Source organism: Panthera onca, chromosome C1, assembly GCF_046562875.1.
Source record: "Panthera onca isolate mPanOnc1 chromosome C1, mPanOnc1 haplotype 2, whole genome shotgun sequence".
In the NCBI taxonomy this organism is placed as follows: domain Eukaryota; kingdom Metazoa; phylum Chordata; class Mammalia; order Carnivora; family Felidae; genus Panthera; species Panthera onca.
The window spans coordinates 135,181,942-135,198,494 of NC_138346.1; the positions used below are offsets into that span (position 1 = coordinate 135,181,942).

The following is a 16,553-nucleotide window of genomic DNA, read 5'->3' on the forward strand; positions in this document are numbered from 1 at the left end:
TTACAGCACAGTTGTCATTCTAGGGGGTAGGGGTTCCCTTAATTTCTTTCCTGTTCAGAGCCTCAATTCCTGGCTCTCCTTCATTCTCTGTTTATGTCTTCATTTTTTTTTTTTTAACGTTTATTTATTTTTGAGACAGAGAGAGACAGAGCATGAACGGGGGAGGGGCAGAGAGAGAGGGAGACACAGAATCGGAAGCAGGCTCCAGGCTCTGAGCCATCAGCCCAGAGCCCGACATGGGGCTCGAACTCACGGACCGTGAGATCGTGACCTGAGCCGAAGTCGGACGCTCAACCGACTGAGCCACCCAGGCGCCCCTTTATGTCTTCATATTGATGGAGCTTCTAGGAGTTTCCTGGCCAAGGGCCATGGAAGATAAATTCTTTGAGAAGTTGAATATAGGGGCGCCTGGGTGGCTCAGTCAGTTAAGCATCCGACTCTTGATTTCAGTTCAGGTCATGATCTCATGGTTTGTGAGATCGAGCACCATGCAGGGCTCTGTGCTGACAGAGCGGGGCCTGGTTGGGATTCTTTCTCTCCCTCTCTCTCTGCCCCTCCCGTTCATGCTCTCTGTGTCTCAAAAATAAATAAATAAACATTTAAAAAAGTTGAATATATACAAATGTCTTCATCCTGTCTTAACTCTTTAGTCATAGCTTGGCTGAGTATAGAAATCTAGGTTGAAAGTGATCTTCCTTGCTCCTCACTGAGGCACTGTTCCTTGTCTGTTGGCATCCAGCTCTGCTAAGGACTTGTGATGTCATTCTCCTTCTCCATCCTTTGTGTATAAGCTGTTTTTTTTTACTTTTTTGTGTCCTACTCCATGTGCCCTTCTTACAGAATAACAACTTACACTCCTCCATCAAGGGTGGGGACTATGTTGCCTCTAGTTGAACCCGGTGGAACTTTGTAATCAGAATGATGTACAAATGATGTTGAGGAACTTCCAAGGCTAGGCCACTGAAGGTGACATGACTTCTTCTGGCTTGTTCTCTTTGGCTTTTAGCACTCACACCACAATGTAGACACTATAGGGAAAGATGAGAGAGATAGAGAGAAATACCGGGGTGCCATTTGTCTTTTGTTAAGATTTTAGACACACACACAGAAAAACTATGGAAGCGCTCTGCACGTGAACAAGCCTTGCTAACTGGTGGACATCACTGTAAGATGATCTGGCTGAGTCATTTCATTGGGGGACGCCTAAATGTCAGTATCTTTAGGTTATTTCTTCTGGGGCACTCACACATCCAGAGAAAAAGTTTTCCATTCTTCTTCCCAGAAGAAACAAACTTGGTTGCAGCACCTGGGAAGAGAGTGAAGGAATGAAGCTGGGGTGTCTTACCATTCTGCATGTGGACTTCCACTTAACCTTCCTGTTTTCACTGTGATATTGCACCATCGAAGTCATTCTATTCACCCCAGGTGTCTTCTCCAGTGAGAGAGTTTCAGTCCCTTGGGCCACACAGGGCTGGGGAAGGTCATGATGGGGCAGCACGAAGGGGTAAGGATGAGTCTAACTGCTTCTAAAGCAGACCATCTGTTTTCATCTCCACTCTCAACCCTGGTTTCAGAGACACCTGAAATCCCCAATTTCTGGGCCTTTCTGGGGTTCTGTAGAGCAACTCAGCTTGCTTCTTGCCTTCCCCCATTGTTGCCTTAGTTTTTGGGGTTTTTTGGTTGTAGTAAGAAAATTAACACTCATCCCTCTTCTTTTAAGTTTCCAAAATTTTGTTGCCTTTATCTCTTGTCTTTTCTTTCTCTTTATTTGTTTATGCCCAAAGCAAAGCAAAGCAAAGCAAAACAAAACAAAAGCCTTTACTCTTATGTCAGTGGAGCGTAGGAGTGGAGGGAAGTGAAAGTGTTTAATTTACCATCTCTGAACAGAGGTCATTTCCATTTCTCATAAACCCCTGCAATCTGGCTTCTGAAACCATTCTTCTGAGCCTGCCCTTTCTAAGGACACAAATGACTCCCTAACTGACAGAGCCAAAAACTTCTCATAAACCCTTATTTAGGGGAACTTAGTGTAACATTTGACACTGTTGACCATCCCCTTGCTGAAACTTTTCAGTCTGCTCTCCTGGAGAACTCCTCTCTCGCATCATCTTCTGACTTGGGTTGCTCTTTCCCAGTGCTCTTAACTCGGATACCTTAAAGATCCTTATTCCAATAATGTGAGATAATTATAGAACCTGTATTATGTGCCAGGTACTGTACTAAATAAGCATTTTGTGTACAATGAATTCATCTCCCCAACACTCTATGAGGGAGGTACTACTATTAAATAACCCATTTTACAGCTATAGCACTTGAGGCACAGAAAAGTTAAGTAAGTTGTTCGAAGTCCCAGCTTTTACCCACTGAGCATATTGCCTCTCCAAATGCTACATCTACTGTTCTCTCTCTTATCCATTTGCACTTTCTCAGCTTTTCTTACGCACTTCTAGGGCTTTGTCTATCACATCATGCAGACAAGAGTACACCTTTATTTCCACCCTCCTCCTAAGCTCCAGACTCAATATCCAAATATTAATTGGAAACCTCCATTTGTGTGCCTCACAAGATCAAAATGTCCAGGGTCCAACCATGTCATTCTGATCATTCTCTTCCCAGAACAATTCAGCTTGTTCCCTGCCGTATGTATCCGTGAATGGCGTCAGCGTTCACCTCATCAGACAAACTAGAATGTGCAGACTCCATTCTGACTGGTTCCTCTCTCTTACCCATGTGAAATTTGCTGTCAAGGCTGTTGTCCTCTGAAGGGGCTTCTGAATTCATTTCCTCATCATCTTCCCATGCCCTTGTGAGGTTCTTACCACCCTCCTCCCATCTGTAACAGCCTCCTTCTTAGGGGTCTCTGCTCTGAGCTTCTACACCACCATCATAGCTGCTTTTCCAAATATTTGAGATCTGTTCATGCTACTTAAGGTTGACAGGTAGTCTCCATGGTAGGAAAGAGGTTCCTTACATTACAAAAGAATAACAGGATTTATTAAAGAAACATCTTTTGTGTATGTTTGCAGATCAATAATCATATACCAGGAGAAATTAAAAGATGTAATGTTTCAAACCATTGACGTTTAAGTACCAATCAGAAACTAAGATAAAACAGTTCTGAAATTATAACAATAAAAATGGATGCACATTTATTTATTCAATTTCACTCTAAAATAAAGTCTATTGACTTTTTAAAGTTTATTGATTTATTTTGAGAGAGACAGAGAGAGTGTGAAAGGGGGAGTGGCAGAGAGAGCAGGAGAGAGAGAATCTCAAGCAGGCTTTGTGCTGTCAGAGCCTGAGGTAGGGCTCAATCCCAGGATCCTGGGACCACGACCTGAGCCAAACCAAGGGTCAGACACTTAACCGACCGAGCCACCCAGACGCCCCATTAATTTTTTTTTTAATTGAAAAATTTCAGGGATGTCTCTCTCTCTCTCTGCCCCTCCCCTCGCTCGCAATCTGTGTCTCTCCATCTCTCAAAAATAAGTAAAAGTTAAAAAAAAAAAAAAAAAGAAAAAAAGAAAAATTACAGGTGCACCTAGGTGGCTCAGTAGGTGGAGGGACCCATTCTTCATTTTGGCTCAGGTCATGATCTCGAAGTGGTGAGATTAAGCCCTGCATTAGACTGTGGGCTGAGTGTGGAGCCTGCTTGGGATTCTCTCTCTCTCTCTCTCTCTCTCTCTCTCTGCCCCTCCCCGGCTTGTGCTCTCTCTCTCTCTCTCTCTCTCAAAGTAAGTAAACATTAAAAAAAAAAAAAAAAAAAAAAAAAAGAAAGGAAAAGAAAAAAAAGAAAAAGAAAAATCACAGAGACCCTTTTGTTTCCTTTGTGACTTGTTCTCCTGTAGCTGGTCACTTTAGTCTTTCCTTGTTCCATTGTTTCACTGCACCAAAGGATGTTAACCCAGTCTTTTTGGGGTATCCTGGGATACCTTAAGTTTTTGTCTATTTTAAGTCAGTCTATCTTAATCCCTCTTATTTTGAGAAAATTCTGTCTAGTAAGTTTTTCATGAGGATGTAAATTTTGTGGGCATGAAGTGCAATGCTATAGTCCCTGCAAATTTGTTAATATCAACATTGTACAATCACCTTAATCCTTATTACCTGGAAAAGGCTGCAGGAGATCAGTGTGACATTTAAATTAGAAAGTATGTGAAAAGTAATTTCGACCTAATTCTTTTGAAATCCCCTAGCTTCCAAGAATGAGAGTAACCAGGTATCACTTAGGAGCTGGCCTGGGTAAAAGGAAGAGGTCAAAACCAGCTCTCATATATATGAGGGAAACATGTTCCGCAAGGGCTTCAGGGATACTAATATGTTTATTCAGAGCCCTTAAGTGTTGTGTAGACTCAGCCGGATTAGTAAAACTTTGTCTTCACAGGTTATTTTGCCCTCAGCCCACCCCAACTCTCATTCTCTGTTTGTTTGTTTTGTCTATCCTTTTTCTGTGGCAGGAGGGGAACTGGTAATTGAACAGAGAGGCAGAAGGATAAATGGATAAAAGGATGTGTATATGTTCCCACAATCCAGCCAAGGGTTTCCAGTCACTGGAGTTTTGTCTCTGTCACCAGATCTGAAATGCTTCAATCTGAGGAATTTTGGGAGGTTATAAGGTAACTACTATCCTGGAATCTTGCAAGTTTGACATAAAAGCATCGACTTTATCTTCTCCTGACAGGATGCAAACTCTAGAAGGGAATTGTTTTGTTGGTAGCACAGAGAAGTCCTCAGGACAGTAGTCAATCAAATATTTGTTAAGTGTGGAGTGCCTGAATGGCTCAGTCGGTTAAGCATCTGACTTTAGCTCAGGTCATGACCTCAGGGTTCATGAGTTTGAGCTCCACATCAGGCTCTGTGCTGACAGTGCAGAGCCTGCTTGGGATTCTCTCTCTCTCTCTCTCTCTCTCTCTCTCTCTCTCTCCCCCCGCCCTTGCACACTCTCTCTCAAGATAAATAAATAAACTTAAAAATTTTTTTAAATATTTAAGTGAATGAATTAAAATCACAAAAAATTAGTGATATTTCTTTTTCCTTAAACACCAAAAGATTTTTTTTTTAATTTATTTATTTTTTTAATTTTTTTTTTAATGTTTATTTTTGAGACAGAGAGAGACACAGCATGAGCAGGGAAGGGGCAGAGAGAGAGGGAGACACAGAATGTGAAGCAGGCTCCGGGCTCTGAGCTGTAAGCACAGAGCCTGATGCGGGGCTCGAACTCACGAACTGTGAGATCATGACCTGAGCCAAAGTTGGACGCTTAACCGACTGAGCCACCCAGGCGCCCCCAAAAGATTTTTTTTAATTTAGAGTGTGAATATTCTCTGATTGAAAGAAAAAAACCTCCCATTAAAGGCCAATAAAAGCATAAAAATCTCTAAAGCTCTAAAGTAAAATCTAGAGCTTTCATGAAAGTGTCTATGGACATCGTCAAACTATACCTAACGTGGACACTGTATCATCCTTCGAGGAAGGAGCATCTGCTCAATTACTACTAAATTATTACATTCAGTCAATTCAGTGAAAGAAATCAGTAAGACTAGTTGTTTACCATTGCATAGAGAAGACCACCGGTTGCTTGGTTATAGTTGTTACCATTGGCTTGACTTCAGGTAAGAGCATTGTACCTGTATGAAAAACCCAGGGGCTGAAAGTTGGCTTTCTTCCTGATCTTTCCCATTTCTTGTCATAACTTATCTCTCTGTGAGGAAGATTTACTTATTTGTTAATCCTGTACACAAATATTCTAATATTACATATATGCTAATGCTAGGGGTACAAAAGCCCTGGCCCTTACATGCTCAGGTTATGGACCATGCAGGGTTAGAAGTCATAAAATCGGTATGTGACTCTGTATCCCAGTGGAGCTTGTGTTCTTCTGGACCCAGGTTTTGAGAGTGTTGCTTGTGCTAGAACTTTGTTTTGGTTTTTTGAAAAATGTTTATTTATTTATTTTTCAAAAAGAGAGTCAGAGCATGAGCAGGGGAGGAGCAGAGAGAGAGAGAGGGAGACACAGAATCCGAAGCAGGCTCCAGACTCTTAGTTGTTAGCACAGAGCCCGATGTGCTATGAACCGTGAGATCATGACCAGAGCCAGAGTCAGACACTTAACCAACTGAGCCATCCAGGTCCCTCTAGAAGAAGAACTTTGTATCTGAACCTGATCTGTCTGAAACTTGGCCTCAAAATCATCAAAATCTCTGTAAGGGGTGGAAATAGAGCTGGAAAAACTCATACCAAAACTTCAAGCAATTTTCTGGAGAATTTGACACTTGATACATATTTGAATCAGATTTGTCTTTTATTCTTAAAAAAAAAAATAAGCCCTTCAGTTATGCAAAAATAAAATAAAATAAATAAATAAAAATTTTTAAAAAATCCAAAGCAGGAAATGTCACTTAAGAAATGATGGCATCAGAGAGTGAAATTTCTATTTCCACAAAGTAAAAACAAAAAATAACTTACTTAGTATCTCCAGCTGACTATGTCAGACATCTCATACTCAATGTAACTACAGTGGAACTCTTGACTTCCTCCTCCAAAACCCCCTGTGTGCCCCAGCCACCCCCACCGCCCCATTTTCCATTTCTCAGTAAATAGTATCACTAGTCACCCAGGGGCATCCAAGATTGTCCCTTTCCTTTAATAGCAGATTCAACCCCTCAGCAAACTTTGTCAGTTCTATCACCAAAATACATCTGAATCTGTCCACCTCACCCTTTTTCTGCTGTCACATTTATTTCCAAGTTACTGCCATCTCTCACTGAATTACCACAGTGGCTCCTTCCACTCCTGCTCCTGCTCACCTCCAGTCCATTCTCTGTTCAGGAACCAGAAGGAGCTTCCCACACCGCCCGCCCCCCCCCCTGCCCTGCCTTTAACTTGATAGTTCCATTTTCTTTTTATTTATTAATTTGTTTGTTTGTTTGTTTATTTTTGAGAAAGAGAGAACACACAAGCAGGGGAGGGGCAGAGAGAGAGAGAGAGAGAGAGAGAGAGAGAGAGAGAGAGAATCCCAAGCAGGCTCTGTGCTATCAGCGCAGAGCCGGACTAGGGGGGCTCAAACTTTCTGTGAGATCATGACCTGAGCTGAAATCAAGAGTCGGGCACTTAACCGACTAAGCCACCCAGGTGCTCCAGTTCCATTTTCTTTTTAATTAATAAAATTTATTTTTTAAAGTAGTTTTAGGTTCACGGTAAAATTGAGTGGGAAGTACAAGGAGTTCCCATATACCCCCTCTCCCTACCCATGCACAGCCTCCCCCACTGTCAGCATCCCCTACCAGGGTGGTACATGTGTTACAATCAATGAACCAACACTGACACATCATAGTCACCCAAAGTCCATATTTTACATTAAGGTTCACCCTCGGTGCTGTGCATTCTATGGTTTTGACAAATGTATAATGACATATATCCACCATGACATGGATATCCACCATATATCCACCATTTGTCATATCCACCATGACAAATGTATAATGACGTATACCCACCACTATCAGATAGAATAGTTTCACTGCTCTAAATATCTTCTGTGCTCTGCCTATTAATCCCTCCCTCCCTACTAACTCCTGACAACCACTAGCTGTTGACTGCTTCTGTAATTTTGCCTTTTCTAGAATGTCATATAGTTGGAATCAGATCGGCTTTTTTCACTCAGGAAGATGCATTTTAGCTTCCTCCATGTCTTTTCTTGGCTTGACAGCTCATTGATTTTTAGCACTGAATAATATTCCATTGTCTGGATGTACCACAGTTTATTTATTCATTCACCTATTGAACAGCATCCTGGTTGCTTCCCAGTTTTGGCAATTATGAATAAAGCTGCTATAAATATCTGTGTGCAGATTTTTGTGTGGTCGTAACAATTCATTTGGATAAATACCAAGGAGCGTAATTGCTGGATTACACGGTAAGAGTACGTTTAGTTTTGTAAGAAACTGCCAGACTGTGTTCTATAGTGTCATTTTACATTCCCACCCGCAGTGAATGAGAGTTCCTATTACTCCACATCCTCACCAGTATTTAGTGTTGTCAGTGTTTTGGATTTTGGTCATTCTAATAGGTGTGCCGCGGTATCTCGTTGTTTTAACGTGTAATTCCCCAATGATATATGATGTTGAGTATGTTTTCATGCGCTTACTTGCCTTCTGTATGTCTTCTTTAGTGAGGTATCTGTTCAGGTTTTTGGCCCATTTTTTAAATTGAGTTGTTCATTTCCTTATTGTTGAGGTTTAAGAGTTTAAGGTGTTAATAAATACTAGTTGAGCAAGTTGAAACCTTCAGCCCATATCTACATAATCACATATACATTAGAACAATATAAGTTTGTTCCAAATGAGACCTGTCAGTCTTTTCAGTACTACAGCTCATTCACAAGAATAGAATTAATATATAAAGAGTAATTTTTATATATGTAGCTAGTAATTAGGTAACATAAAACAGTATTTTATTCTGGCTTTCTTACTTATAAAATGACTACAGTTATAACAAAAAGTCAGATAATACTCATTTTTTTCTTTGAGATAGATATTCTGGAGAAAAGAAAATTATTTCCAATTATAATGCTATCATTAGATGTCTTGAGCCTCCTAGAAAACAATTCACGAAGAGCCCACCAGCCAGCTTTTTGTTAATTGTATAAGGAGTATGGCTCCAGCAACTACAAAGGTGGTATTTTTGCCCGTGGAGACAGAAAAGGAAACTAGTTGGTGGAGCATAGTTTTCTTTGTTCTGGCTTTATTTCACTCTCTGATACCTTTTATATTTTCTGTAAGCATGTGGATGTATAATCCTCAACAAGTTAACTGATCTTTGGAATGTGGATACCACTGAATTTTATTTTTAACAAGGATGAAAATCAAGTAGGTATTATATTAAAATGCAGTTTTAAAGAACAACTTTAAAGTTTTGTTAAATGTAAATATATCTTTGAACTATGTACTTGAGAACATAGAGGCTCAACAAGCCCCTGCTCTTGGAATTGTTCTTGGAATAGGGAGAGGGAACAGATTCTAATGAGGCTCAAATCATGTGGGAATTCTGAAAATAGCTAAGAATATGGTCTTACTGTACATGTTCTTTTTAAAAGCTATCATTATAAAGAACTTATCAAGCTGAACATACAAAAAAACAACCCAGTTAAGATATGGGCAGAAGACATGAATAGATACTTTTCCAAAGAAGACATCTATACGGCTAACAGACACATGAAAAGATGCTGAACATCACTCATCATCAGGGAAATACAAATCAAAACCATACTGAGATACCACCTCACACCTGTCAGAATGGCTAAAATTAACAGCACAAGAAACAACGGGTGTGGTGAGGATGTAGAGAAAGGGGAGCCCTCTTGCACTGTTAGTGGGAATGCAAACTGGTGCAGCTACTCTGGAAAACAGTATGGAGATTCTTCAAGAAGCTAAAAATAGAACTAACTTCTGATCCAGCAACTATGCTATTAGGTATTTACCCAAAGGATACAAAAGAACAGATTTGAAGGGGTATATGCACCCCGATGTTTATAGCAGCATTATCAACAATAGCCAAACTATAGAGAGAGCGCAACTGTCCAAGGACTGATGAATGGATAAAGATGTGGTGTATATATATACAATGGGATATTACTCAGCCATCAAAAAGAATGAAATCTTGCCAATTGCAATGATGTGGATGGAGTTAGAATGTATTATGCTAAGCAAAATAAGTCAATCAGAAAGACAAACACCATATGATTTCACTCATATGTGGAATTTAAAAAACAAAACAGATAAACATGTGGGGAGAGGGAGGAAGAGAAGAGAGGGAAACAAACCACCAGAGACTCTTAATGACAGAGAACAAACTATGGGTTGATGGAGGGAGGCGGGTGGCAGATGGGCTAGATGGGTGATGGGTACTAAGGAGGGTACTTGTGATGAGCACTCGGTGTTATACGTAAGTGCTGAATTACTGAACTCTACTTCTGAAACCAATATTGCACTCTATGTTAAGTAACTAAAATTTAAATTTTAAAAAAGGCGGGTTGCTCTGTCTCTCTCTGTCTCAAAAATAAATAAACGTTAAAAAATTAAAAAAAAATGGGACACCTGGGTGGCTCAGTTGGTTAAGCGTCCGACTTCAGCTCGGGTCACGATCTCGCGGTCTGTGAGTTCGAGCCCTGCGTCGGGCTCTGGGCTGATGGCTCAGAGCCTGGAGCCTGCTTCCGATTCTGTGTCTCCCTCTCTCTCTGCCCCTCCCCCGTTCATGCTCTGTCTCTCTCTGTCTCAAAAATAAATAAACGTTAAAAAAAATTTATAAAAAAAGGCGGGGCGGGGGGGGAAGCTATCTTTAGTTGAACTCATAGAAATAGAGAATAGAATGGTGGTTACCAGGGGCTCGGGCTGGGGAGAACTAGAGAAATGTCGTTGAAGGATACAAATTCACAACTAAAAGATGAATAAGTTTTGGAGCTCTAATGCCCAGCATTGTGATTACAGTCAACAATGTTGTATTATAAATTTCAAAGTTGCTAAGAGAGTGTATCTTAAATGTTCTCACCACAAAAAAGAAATGATAACTATGTGATGTGATAGAAGTGTTAGTTAACACTTTGGTGGTAGTCATATTTCAGTATATGCATCAATGTGTTGTACAATTGTACAATGTTACATGTCAGTTATATCTCAATTTTAAAAAGCTATCTTCCATAAGGAAATATTATGCTAAAGCTTCAATTTAGCAGCATTCTTTTTTTTTTTTTTTTTTTTTAATTTTTTTTTTCAACGTTTTTTATTTTATTTTTGGGACAGAGAGAGACAGAGCATGAACGGGGGAGGGGCAGAGAGAGAGGGAGACACAGAATCGGAAACAGGCTCCAGGCTCCGAGCCATCAGCCCAGAGCCTGACGCGGGGCTCGAACTCACGGACCGCGAGATCGTGACCTGGCTGAAGTCGGACGCTTAACCGACTGCGCCACCCAGGCGCCCCCAATTTAGCAGCATTCTAAATAACTTTTAAATATGTTTCTATAATTTGGGGGACAGAGATGGATTGATCTATATTAAAATATTTCATTCATTCATTTATCCATTCACCAAATGTTTACTTGAAACAAAACATGTGGCAGGCCCAGGTCAAAGGACTTGGGATAAAACAGAAAAATATCCCTGCCCTTGTGGAGATTATATTCCAGTAGGGGAGACATCCAATTTACCATCAATATAGAAATAAGCAAATTATGTAGTATTGAGCCAATCAAAATATTTATCGAGCACATACTAGAAACCCAGCAGTAAACAAAACAGGCAAAGATGTTTATCTCTATGTGGTCTGCTTTCTGGCAAGGGGAGATAGGTAACAAGCATAATAAAAAAGTAAATTATATAGTATGCTAGAAAGAGTTAAAGCTAGTAAGTTTAAATCCAGAACAGAGGAAATAGTTGAAATAAATCGTCTTTCCTTCTGAAAGTTTTTAGTTTCTGCATAGTCTAAAAGCAAAAACTGCTCAATTTTTAAAAAAATATTTTGGAAAACAAACAAACTTGTCCAGTTGTAAAATCTCTTTTGTTAATAGCGGGTAGATTCATTCAGTCATGAATACCTTTATTCCGAAAATATGTATCAAGTGCCCATTCGGCACAGTAGACCGCAAAAAACAATATAGACACAGTCCCTGCCATGATGGGCTAATACTTTATTTCATCCAAGAATTTCATGGAGACCAAATGGATCTGAAAAAAAACATTTACCCTAAAGTTTATAACCACTCTTTAAAGACTTATTTTGTGTTTGTTTGGTCAACCAAAAATCTCCCGAAATCCAAACCACTGCTTCTAACTGGAGAGATGGAGAAAGGGAACAGTCTTTGCTGCTGCTAATATTGTTTCATTTTCACTGCAACAAGGAAACCTCTCCTGCTCTTAAACCAAGATGTGTGAACTGAACCATGGAGGAAGGTGTCAAGGAAGGTATTCCCAACTGCATACTTAGGGGAGTCCGGGCGAAGAAATTGTAGTTTCTACAAGAATTTTTAAGTACCACCTCTGTGGCCTTCTTACTGAACACTACGTCCACATGGACTATGGTCCACATAGTCTTAATGTCCCAAAGTCCAAATAATGGAAATGATTAAGAAAGAAAATGTACCGTATCTGATATCTTAACATGTCCTAAAATGCTCTGAAGACATTTATGGTAGAATCTGTTCTTTTTGCTGGCCTACAATGTCTTCCCCCTTCTCCTGGTTCTAGCACCCCACTTTTCCTTTGGAAAACAACCCTGCTTTATTCCACATGCCAGGACTGCCAGTCAAGTAACCCAACTCCCTTGGCCAAGCAGTGTGTCTGGGGACCTGAGCCAGACCAGGCTGATTCTCCTGGGATTTGAATCCTGAGCAGGGTGACTCAAGGTCAGAAAATATTTCTAGCCAAGACTTTCCGATGGTGGAGCCCTGAAGAAGTGGTTCATTCACTCCTGCCATCTGGATCCCCAAGCTTACTGCACTACCCCCATATATCCTTCCAGTAAAATTCCTTTTACTTAAATATGCCTGGGTTGACTTCTGTTGCTTACAAGCAAAGAATTTTATTAGACCTGCCCACATATATAGATTGGAGAGTTTAATATAAATAATCATTGCACCTTGAAGAAGAAATTTGTGGAAAATGGCAAAAATGAGAATTGATTTTGTTTTCCCTTAAGTGTCATCCAGTTTACTCCTCAGGGCACAAGAGCACAGTTTAAATATAGATGCAAAAAGCATAATTTTTCTTAATGTATTGAGAAAAATTGTACTTTTATAAAAACACTATTTTAAAATAGGAATTACAAATAAGCTTACCTTTTTATATAAAACTGTTAATATTCAAATAAATTTTGTCACAAAAATAGACTCCGACCTCCCAAATGAGATCCTTACTGCAAAAATAAAATGAGTCACTGTAATAGCTCTATGTGGTTGCAATTGCTGTAGTTTCTTTACCAACAAGTACATATATGTATATGTGTGTGTAGACAGACACACACACACACACACAAATATATATTTACAAAAACAATATTTACCTGTTTGACATTTAGGTACCGATTCCTTGAGGATGGAGAGTTTAACTATGATTGGAAATCCTCCCATTCTGTTACCTATTCAGCTCTCTGACCGTTTCCTAATTTATAAAGGGGAAGCAAAGCAGATCCAAGGGCACCTGATTCAATATAACCTTGATCTGGCTGCTGATTTTTAAATTTACTTCTGGTTTTAAATCTGGCCTAGTACAATATTTAGGTAAACCACGAAAGTTTTGCTAACTTCAAAATATAGTACTGATGATGAAAATATGGTCCAGTAACAGTAACACTCATTTGATGACCTATATCTTTTTTTTTTTTAACGTTTATTTGTTTATTTTTGAGACAGAGAGAGACAGAGCATGAACGGGGGAGGGGCAGAGAGAGAGGGAGACACAGAATCGGAAACAGGTTCCAGGCTCTGAGCCATCAGCCCAGAGCCTGACGCGGGGCTCGAACTCACCGACCGCGAGATCGTGACCTGAGCCGAAGTCGGACGCTTAACCGACTGAGCCACCCAGGCGCCCCTGATGACCTATATCTTTAAGGATGGTACCTTATAATTTTCAAAACTTTTTGTTTATCATACCCATCAGATTCCAAGCAAGAAATAGAAAGTACTCAGAATGTTCAATAGGGAGACTTTAATAAAGAGACTGATAACCGAGTGTGCACAGTTTGTACACAAAGCAAACAAAGGATGTTGAGAGAGTCAGACTCACAAGAGTAGGTAGAAGACATTACTTCTCCTAGAACCTAAGGGCTAAGGGGTGGAAAGAGTGTTATCAGAACTCCATGGAAAGTCAAAGCCAAAGAAGAAGGGTCACACAGCTGCCGCCAAAGCTGTGGGGTGGAAACAGTGAAAGAAGGCAGAATTATCTTGCTCCTTCTTCCCACCTTCTGATCCACTGCTAAAGCCAATCAAAAGCCAGATGGCAAGGGAGTCCTGGCAATGCAGTTAGTAGGAGACAGCAAATCCTTAGGGCACAGAAAATCAGAGAAGGGGGGTAAATGTCTCTGGGCGTGGGGGAGGGATGGAGAATAACCAGCCACATACATTAACTCAGAATGGAACAGGCTCAGAGAGATTAAGCGCCTGATTAAATTTACACAGTTCATAATCCCTGATCGGAGACTTTTGAAAACAAGTTTCCAGACCCTCCAAAGCCAGTGTTTTTCCAATATGCTTTAGTTAATGGCTCAGGTGCTCATGATTGAGGAGGATTGTGTTGCTTGGGTCTGAAATAATATTTTGTTTCTAACTGAGCTACCTCAGTGAAGATCCCTAAGAAGGTCCTTTGTTACACATCTACCATGAGAATTTGGCCTACAAAGTAGATTGTCTGATAACCTGGTGGACACAGTGATGATGACTGTCCTGTCCTGATGAGGTCAATGGAGACACTGGGAGTCATGGGGGCAACAGAGAGGAATGAGGCAGCAAAGAGGGGAGCCCTAAGGCTATCAGGGAGGAGCATTGCGGTGTGGGTAAGAGCCTGGCCATAGCAGGCAGCCAGCCTGAGTGCTGAATCCACCCTTTCTCTCATTATCTGGGATAGTGGGTAATTAATCTGCGTCTCCATTTACACACCTATCATTGAGGGTAAAATACCTACTTCATTGAGTTGATATGAGGACTAAAATGATGCCTAGAAAGGGCTGAGCATGATGCTTGACACAGTAGCTCTAATTGACACTCACGTCTACCGTTCACTGGGCTCTTGCTACCCACAAAACAGACTTCGCATGAGTCTTACTATCCCTCATCTTACAGATGTGGAGATGGAGGCTTAGAGAATGATTTGCCAAAGACCACAGAGCTAACACAGGTGTCAGGATCGGAATTTAAGAGCACATGCTTCTACTCCATTACACAGTTTCAGACAAGGTGGCGTCCCGTGGTTTTCCTAGTGGGTCTCAAGGCAGAAACTTTAAAAATGTGCCGAGCACACATTTTTCTTGAAATTTTCCAGGTTGGTGTAATGTGAGGAACATGAATTATACACCCTTTTCTGGTTATTGCTTTCATCAGTTCGTTGTGTCCATTGTTAACATTTCAGGGCTAGCACCAGCAATGTTAGTGTTTTTTTAAATAAAGCACATCATGCCCTTGAGGGATACGCCTTTCACCAGGGGATAATTGGTTTGGAATCCTGATGCCATTATTTATCATCACGTGGAGGTGATTTGCAAGGAATATGGCTTTGATGCTTGAGGATTGGCTTTGTGCCAAGAAGTCATTGTTGGGGATTCTGGCTGTTTGATGTTAAGATGCAATCTGCCGAGGAGCTGCCTGGGCCTATTAATAGGAGTTCAAACACAGTGTCACCAGCTTAACTACAAGGGCCTGGACAGAGAGCCTGCATAACAATTCTGAGCGAGCCAGGGTGTCATTGCACAGGACAGTGTGACCTCAGCACCATGATAAGGACTCACGAAGGCATCTGAAACATGCCAGCACTTCCCTCCACACTCACTCTCACTCAAACTCACTCTTTTGGGCACTGACAAAACAGGGTACGCCACAGTTAGGTGTCTGTCTTTCCCACAGGACAGAGCTCCTTAGAGGCAGGGATTATGTCATTAATTCGAAAAGCATTCATTGAGTGTCTCTTGCCACTGTCAGGCATTGTATGAGGAGCCAGGAACCTTATTCATCTTTGCACCCAGCACCTCATACAGAGGCTAGCACATGGCAGGCATTCAATAAGGGTTGTGGGTAAAATATTGCTCACTGAGGAGGCTCAACATAAGCACTGTCACATGAATGTGATGTTTTTTCAAAATTTCCTGTAATACCCAGGCTTTTTGAATTAGGAAAATCAATCAACTTATGACAAATATAACAGAACTGATTTTTTTAATTTTTTAAAGTTTATTTATTTTTAGAGAGAGAGCAGGGGGCAGGGTGGGCAGAGAGGGAGGGAGAGCGAGAATCCCAAGCAGGTTCTGCACTGTCAGTGCAGAGCCTGATGTGGGCCTTGAACTCACCAACCATGAGATCATGACCTGAGCTGAAATCAAGAGTCAGACACTTAACTGACTGAGCCACCCAGACACCCCTAACAGAACTATGTAATACTTTCTTATTTTTCTTGTGGTTAAAAGCCAAAGAATGCCAGTTGATTAAATATTTGGTTATTTAACACTTAAGGCATATTTGGTCATATCAATTAAAAAATAAACTCAATACCTAAACAAAACATAAATCATTCATTGCTATTGTCTAAAAGGGAATGTGTATCTAACAGCTACCATTAAGGGGATCAAGAGCTTGGATTGATAAATGCTTTCCCTCTTACCGATATTACTTTTTATAGTGAATTAACGATACATAATTATGATGAGACCGCTAGACTACAGTCAATCATTTAAAAAATCATAAAAAAGAACCCCATATTAATGAAATGTTGTTTGTGAAAGCAACAGAAACTAAGACTGACTAAATGCAACATAAAAAAAATTATTTGAAAGATAACGATAAACCATTAACAAAGTGAAAAGCC

The 16,553-nt window shown here is 40.5% G+C and overlaps 1 long non-coding RNA gene across 2 annotated transcripts in view; it reads right to left on the minus strand.

Annotated features, from left to right (window-relative positions):
• Positions 1–324: 324 nt before the first annotated feature.
• LOC132671832 (uncharacterized) overlaps positions 325–16,553 on the minus strand; it is a 197,899-nt gene continuing 181,670 nt past the window's right edge. The window contains exons 6-7 of one of the 2 annotated variants that reach the window (XR_009607272.2): positions 1,247–1,306; positions 325–1,028 (exon numbers count right to left, since the gene is read on the minus strand). This is a non-coding gene — a long non-coding RNA (uncharacterized LOC132671832). Of the gene's footprint in view, positions 1,307–16,553 lie in introns of both variants that reach the window. The other variant, XR_009607270.2, reaches the window with a different exon arrangement.